The sequence below is a fragment of the Crinia signifera genome, chromosome 11 (assembly GCF_055691185.1).
Source record: "Crinia signifera chromosome 11, ASM5569118v1, whole genome shotgun sequence".
In the NCBI taxonomy this organism is placed as follows: domain Eukaryota; kingdom Metazoa; phylum Chordata; class Amphibia; order Anura; family Myobatrachidae; genus Crinia; species Crinia signifera.
In genome coordinates, this window is record NC_139227.1 from 926,903 (window position 1) to 934,057 (window position 7,155).

At 39.7% G+C, this 7,155-nt stretch overlaps 1 protein-coding gene across 29 annotated transcripts in view; it reads right to left on the bottom strand.

The window, feature by feature from the left end:
* NRXN2 (neurexin 2) overlaps positions 1-6,296 on the bottom strand; it is an 847,024-nt gene extending 840,728 nt beyond the window's left edge. For 28 of the 29 annotated variants that reach the window (XM_083165053.1, XM_083165057.1, XM_083165084.1 and 25 more), the window contains exon 1: positions 6,146-6,296. The gene's annotated coding sequence lies outside the window, so the exon portion shown is untranslated. The remainder of the gene's footprint in view (positions 1-6,145) is intronic. The other variant, XM_083165054.1, reaches the window with a different exon arrangement.
* Between the last annotated feature and the right edge of the window lie 859 nt (positions 6,297-7,155).

The following is a 7,155-nucleotide window of genomic DNA, read 5'->3' on the forward strand; positions in this document are numbered from 1 at the left end:
ATCTTTCTAAGCAGCCTCTTTCTGTTTGGTTTGATACTTTTTATTGCCATTAAATCGCCAGGCCAAAAAAGATGCATCTGAAAACTGACGTGGTTTAATTTTCCAGCCAACTCTGCATACCCCGTAATTCCACTAACATTCTCTCAATAAACAACACTAATGCCCCAGTTACTCCCTTTCAATCACAAGTAGACATGTGAATAAGATACAAATGGCTTTGCATACACTTGCTTACAGAACATGTCCACTGCTTCCTGGCCCCCGATAATCAGGAAGTGATATGAACATTGATGGGGATTGGCTAATATGCAGTGAATTACTGTATGCAAAAATTTGACCGAATAATGAATTTGTGGCTGTTAAAATATTTAGGAAATTAGGTGAAAAAAACATCCTCACTTCTTTGCCACAGTTGGAATTTTTGTGCTAACACAGTTTGTCCTATTCAAGCTATTGGTCATTATATTGCTGCACTTTCTCTATGGGGGCCAGTACTGGGGAGGGAGATGCCTGGCAGGTGACAGCCGAGGAATAAAATTAAGACCAAATGTTACTGTTGTGGGTAAAGTTCCAGTGCCAGTGTAACTTACTGATGGAACCATTACATTATGTACCTGTGCCTCAGAGCCTACCGGCAGCCTAAAGTCAAAGCCTCCTTCACACGCCACAAGCACTAGATCCTACATGCCAGTTGTATAACCTTCGTTACATCCACATGGCTATGTTGAATGGAGGGTCCCTGAGCGCTAAACGTGTGTTTAGCAGCAATTCAAGGGGAGATTCCTGTGTTTTAACCTTAAATCAGGCCCTGCATGCAAAGAATAATAAAAAAAAAAAAAATCACAGCACTGCCAAATGGGTGCCGAATGACGGCCAAACAGTCGGGATTCCGGTGGTCAGTATTCCGACATCGTAATCCTGATTGCTCAGATACCCAAAAGTCGGGATCCCGACAGACAGAGGCTATTCTCCCTCATAGGTGTCCACGACCCCATAGAGGTAGAATAGAACCTGCAAGGGGCATTTTTGCACTCGCCGAAATGTTCGAGTACCAGTGGTCGGGATTCCGATGTTAGTATACTGACCATCAGAATCCCAACTTTCGGGCCGTCACACCACACCCTTGCCAAATTGCCGTCTTCCCCACTAAATGTAATTGTTTCAGGTAAATTCAGAAGAATTGCACAAGCCTTCCATTATTGCAAGTGTTGTATGTATGACAATGGTTCCCAACCTGTGCACCGTGGCAACCCAGGGGGGCCTCAACACACTTGCTGGGGTGCCTTGGATTAGTGGTCTAGTACCATTAAAATATTTTTAGTCAATATAATAGATCAAACCAGAGCTTGTGGCTGCCAATCATAAAATATGTGAACAAACAGAAGTAAATCTTCCCTCACCACATAATTGAAACACAGGGTGACTGGTGCAATGTGCTGAGCAATCTAGTTAAGCTCAGAGCGTTGTACCAGCTATGTGGGCTGTGCAATCTGTCACTGCCCGTGTTCCCAATAGAGAGAACACTGGCGATCTAGTCAGTTTACATAAAAAATAGGCAAATATTGCCCCGTATGTAGGCCCCATAAGGATGACATATAAACTCAATCTAATAGTTTTCAAAATTTCTCAAAAATAAACTTTTGGCCTAGAGGTGACGTGAAAATAATTCTGCTACTTTACGGTGCCGCGATTCAAAAAAGTTTGGGAACCACTGATGTATAGAGTTTTTAAAAAAATACAGTCTGTTGATTTGTTTGTACATCCCACTGAGAATGCTTAGTATGAAACACTGTACCCCAGAGAAACCAGTTTTTAACTTGACTTTGTTAATGGTCTTACAACATATTTACCAACATAAGAACATTGTCATGCCACCACCGCCTATAACCAATACTTCATTCCCTCTTATCCCTCTCATCCCACCCAAATTCATGGAAGCACCTTGCAAACTTAGCAAAATCTCATTTTTGTGACTAAGGCAATTAGGGTATCTTACTGCTGTAGTCAAATCTATAAATCTGTAGTCAAATCTATAAATCTATAAAATGTGTCGTCGTCCCCCCCCCCCCCCCCCCCTGCCGAATAAAGCCAGGTGGAAAGCCACAATTACAGTTGCATAACTTCCCAACAGACAAATAAATGACTTTGACATAACACAGGACCATCCAATTCCAAATTGCCCATGCACCAGTACCATGACATTTCTCTATTGGTGTTTAGAAAAAGACAAAATGATAATCTTTTCGTTGAATACAACAATAGCAAGCTACTATTGCCATCTACATTTGGCAATTGCGATTTAAAATTCCATCTGGAAATACAGCAAAAAATGATGGACCTTGTGATCTTAAGACTATTCCGCAAAAGTCATTTACTGCACACAATTGTAAAGAAATTGTAACAGACTTGTGTCTTCACTGTTGCTTATAGTACATTCACAATAGCATTTCTGTAATGTTCCTAGGACATTAGACAATCCAACTTGGCTGATGTCCTAGGTGTGACTGTCTGTCTCTCTTTGCCAATTGCTGCAAGCAATAGGAGTAAAATTACAGTTAGAGAAGCTTCAATTTAACATGGGTAAAAAAGTCAACCATTCATGTATCATTCACACTTAGATAATCCCACTCATTGATACAGTCATGCACTCTAGCAGTAACATCCATTAATATGTGCTCTCCTTGACAGACACATTCATATAACAAGGATGGAACTGCAGGACACTGGAGAAATGTTTTGCTTGGTGTATTTTGGAGCTGGAACGGTCACCACAGTTACTGGCTGGAAGGTGGAAAATAAGAGCACTGGCTTGTGTAATGTGACAGCAGGGAGAGCCAATGCCATCATAACACAGCTGGGGGTCTCTGCTGAAGTGACAGTATACTGGAATTTGCAGCCTAAGGCTTATCATTTTAGTGAAATGTCCCCATAAATTTAAATTTCTTAGTAGTGATATTACATTGCTAATAAATGATATTTCTACATTGTCCGGATAAAAGACTGGCTCTAATAATCGTCCTTCCTGAAGAAGCACCAGGTTCGGCTCTAGCTTGACTATTGCCCATGGGTAGACATTGGGCTGGTATGATACTAGACGGAGACCCAAAGATGCCAATCCACAAACCAAACATGATAATGTAGCTTATAGGCTAAAATAGTGAGTGAGGCTCTGAAAAGATAATCTGTTCTGTAACCACAATTTATAAAAAATATTGTACCAATCTTCCAAAAATGTCAGCTTTTGTAGGCTTGAGTTGACTCCAAAAGTACATGTCAACAGGCCCCAAGTGTTGGGGGACCCACTGACAAAGGCAGAAGCATGGGGAATACATTTATTAGGATTTGTTTTATACAGGCAGGAACATGCATAATACGTTTATCTAATCCAGACTATTGGATACAAATAACAAAAATGCAGTTTTAATTCTACCATTTAATATTTCTAGAGAGTGAAAGTGATAAGTGTGTAATAATGTCTGTGACCTGTACAATCTCCACTCCAGATCTACTAACGTCCCACATATTCAGGTATCAGTTCACATTAATACACACATATGACATATACAGGTAAAGGTCATAATAACCATACAAGAGGAAGCTGCATTTTACATACTAGAATCTGTGTGCAACTATAGACGGATGTACAAACATTTATTTCCCTCATTGTATTTCTCTCTTCCAATGTACTCCTCTCTCCATTTTGCATTTCTATTTTTTATTTCTAATGCATCTGTATCTTTTTCTTTCTCTTCCTCCAGTGTTTCTCCTATGTCTGTTTCTCCCTGTTTGTCTGTCTCTCCCCTCCCCCTCTCTCTTCTCTCTTCTCCCATTCCGTATGTTTCTGTGTTTCTCCCTCTCCCTGTCTCTACCAGTGCCGCCTCCCCCTATAAACTGCACCAAAGGCTGTCAAACATCACAGCTGCAACATTTCCCTGCCCTGGTGTCACAGCAAATGTGATAAATAAAGCAATTTTTTTTCATAGTATTAAACAAAAAATAAAATGTCACTTTGATAGAATAATTGCTATTTTATAATGTTTTAAAGTGATTGTATCCATATTTTAGCTAAAACAAAGGCACTATTACAGTTGTAAAAAGAAATGCTCTCTCTCTCGACTGTTTGTCCCTGAAATGTTGGAATGCATTTGCTTGTTTTCACAAATACTCGTATTTCCTTACATCTAGGATGATATCCTTGTTTTACAGTCTGCAGGGATGTTCACCCGTGTACACAGCATTGCAAACCCCAATCCCATTCATTTGTGCTAGAAGCTGAAAATCAGGATATGAACACAAGTGAAATGACCATTGTGCTCTGCCATTCTGCCCAATGCTCAATACATAGACGATAAATCTCATTTAACAAGCTTTATATTGACAAAAAATGGCAACATAAAAACAATCAATCTTCTGTGATTGTCATTGCAAGTACTGGCAAACATACATTTATAACATTATATACACATTACTAAATATGTAAATACAGAGATAAATCAGGCACACCTCTGTGCATTAACATCCTCCCTTCACTATTTTTCCACCTTCTTATAATATTGCCAGAAATTCAACAGTTGCAATAATTATATATTTTGATAATCAAATTAATGACAAAAAACCTGGCACTTCTTTTTCTTCACTGTGCAATGAGGCGCCGCAAACAATATAATAGGTTAGATGAGAAGGAGATCACTGATGCTGTAGCCTGTTCAGATTCCTATACATTCATCATAACTATGAGACATAAATGAAGCTGCTGATACATATATTTATTATGTGCGGAAACTCCGACAACTTCATCCTACAAACTCCCATAAAATAAAACTGCTTCTGGGAAGAAATTCCCTGCAATGCATTGGCTTGGCCTCCTGAAGACTGGATTATATGCTAATGTGAGGACCAATGTGTATAATGTCACATCCATCTCATCTCAAGGGATCTCTAATATGTCAACTTACATTAAATGCATTTACTATAAGACTGCACCTATTCCTTAGTACTCCATTCATATTACAATATATCCCATTTACATACATGTAACAAACAGCACACAGGTGTGTGTGCACATATCTTAGCCTGTGTAGTGTTTGTGCATTGGCTATACAGTATATGAATATTTATGAGTCACATAACATAAGCAGGAATATATATATATTGTGCATTTATGTCAATGGGTTACTTTGGCTTTGGATTCATTTAATGTAGTGATGGAAAGGAAGAGTGATATAAACAGCAAAGCAAATGACTTCACCCCTAACTATTTTTTTATTATCACCTACCTAATATAATTTGACCCCTAATCCTATTACACTCTCAAGCATGGTGATACCAACCTGCCAGAAAGCCATCTACTTTTAATATCTTTGCTTTAAAGAACATACATTATTTCTAGAATGTAAATAGTATTTTCTCAACTGCTTCTAGTAATGACCCCAAACTCCCTTAAAATAAAACTGCAGGATGATAATCAGATCCTAGAAAGGAACATTATGATATCACCCTTCCATAACAAGGAACATTCACACAAAAAAAAAAAAAATCAGAATTCAGTCATATCCTTTCTGGTTCTGGTACTAATTGCTCCAATACCATAATAAACGTAGATATAACAGAATCCGTATTTTAGTTACACATTCCCTAAAATGGTCTGACCCTTAAGCATGGGTGACACCCTGTATGGTCTTATATCTGCCATAGCAACCATCCAGCATGTCAGGTTTAAAAAAAGATATTATTTCCATGTTACACATTTTTTCTATTACCTGCAGCATTTAAGCAGAATCTAACATAATACCCTCTTCAACACCCTTGGGAGATCTGCAAACCACTGTGCACATATGTCTGTTTGTGAGAGGCAACACTTATATTTTCCATATACATTTCCCGAATTGTTCAGGCTCTGGTGCATTTGGCCTAGCCGCGGACATTGCAGACAATTTCTCAGTCCTCGCTATAGTCATTTTCTCCATAGCACCTCTGGCAAGGTAATACTGTATATATGTCTACTTGCAATGAGAGGACAATCTATATGCAGCAAACAATCTGATCCTATTTTTTTCCCATTTTACAGTGTTTTAATGATGTACAGTAAATGTAATTTGCTGCATCATTCCTTCATAGTGGTGTACCCTTTCCCCAATATGAGTACCTGATTCGGAGAAGGACTGCAGTCTGGCAGGGATGGATCCTTTAGAAGTCTGTGCAGGCCCATATATTGCTCACAAAAGACGATGCTGCTGCTGCCTGCCTGTATCACAGCAATGGAGAATATGCCAGCATCAGGACCAGTAAAGCCCAAGCCCACTGAAGGTCTTATCCACGCCTGTTATCTCTGATTGGACAAAAGGCAGTGGCTGCTCCTTTCCAGCACTAGAAACACAGGCAGCAGCAGTGTGTGAGGGTTGTAATGATGGGAGGCTTGACTGACAGTGATGTAGGCCTATAGGAGGAGATAAGGGGGTTGGGGAGATGGTGAGTGAGTGTAAGAGGAGAGAAAATACGGAGGGAGGGAAGGAGAAAGATAGAGGGAAACAAGGAGAAGGTATAAAGATAGATAGAGCGACATATAGGAAGCTACTGCGAGGTAGCAGAAGAACAATGTATATAGTAAAGAAAAGCACAAACAGTAATATGTACCGTAATCCCCACTCAGGCTACAGAAATCTAGCTTCCTCGTGTGCCTGTCTGACCATGTAGAGCTGTCCTCTCTTTCATCTGTGTATTGCCCACATCCTGTACATATACAAATCACGTTCATTTAATTCCATCCTTGACTGATTTCCTTTAGATTATACCCCTAATCTCCTTCCCTCCCTCCCTCCCTCATTCCATCTCTCTCTCCCTCCATCTCTCTCTTTCTCATCGCTAGACACAGATATCTAGTTCTTCTTTCTACTACTCTTCTATTTTTCAATGGATTTCTGAATATTTCACCTCTCCCTGCTTATCTATCATTCTCTCTCTCTCTTTTTCTTTCCCTCTTTCCTCTCTCCCTCTCTCCTTTACTGCATCTGTTCCTTGTTCTCTCTGCCTGGGCCGCTCTCTTCCCCCAAACACTTAGCAATCTGTTCTTTCCTCACACAGAATGCCTCCCATATTGTCACTGTCACAATTACACAGTACATTGAATTCTCACACTGTCACCAAGGCAGCCAGTGT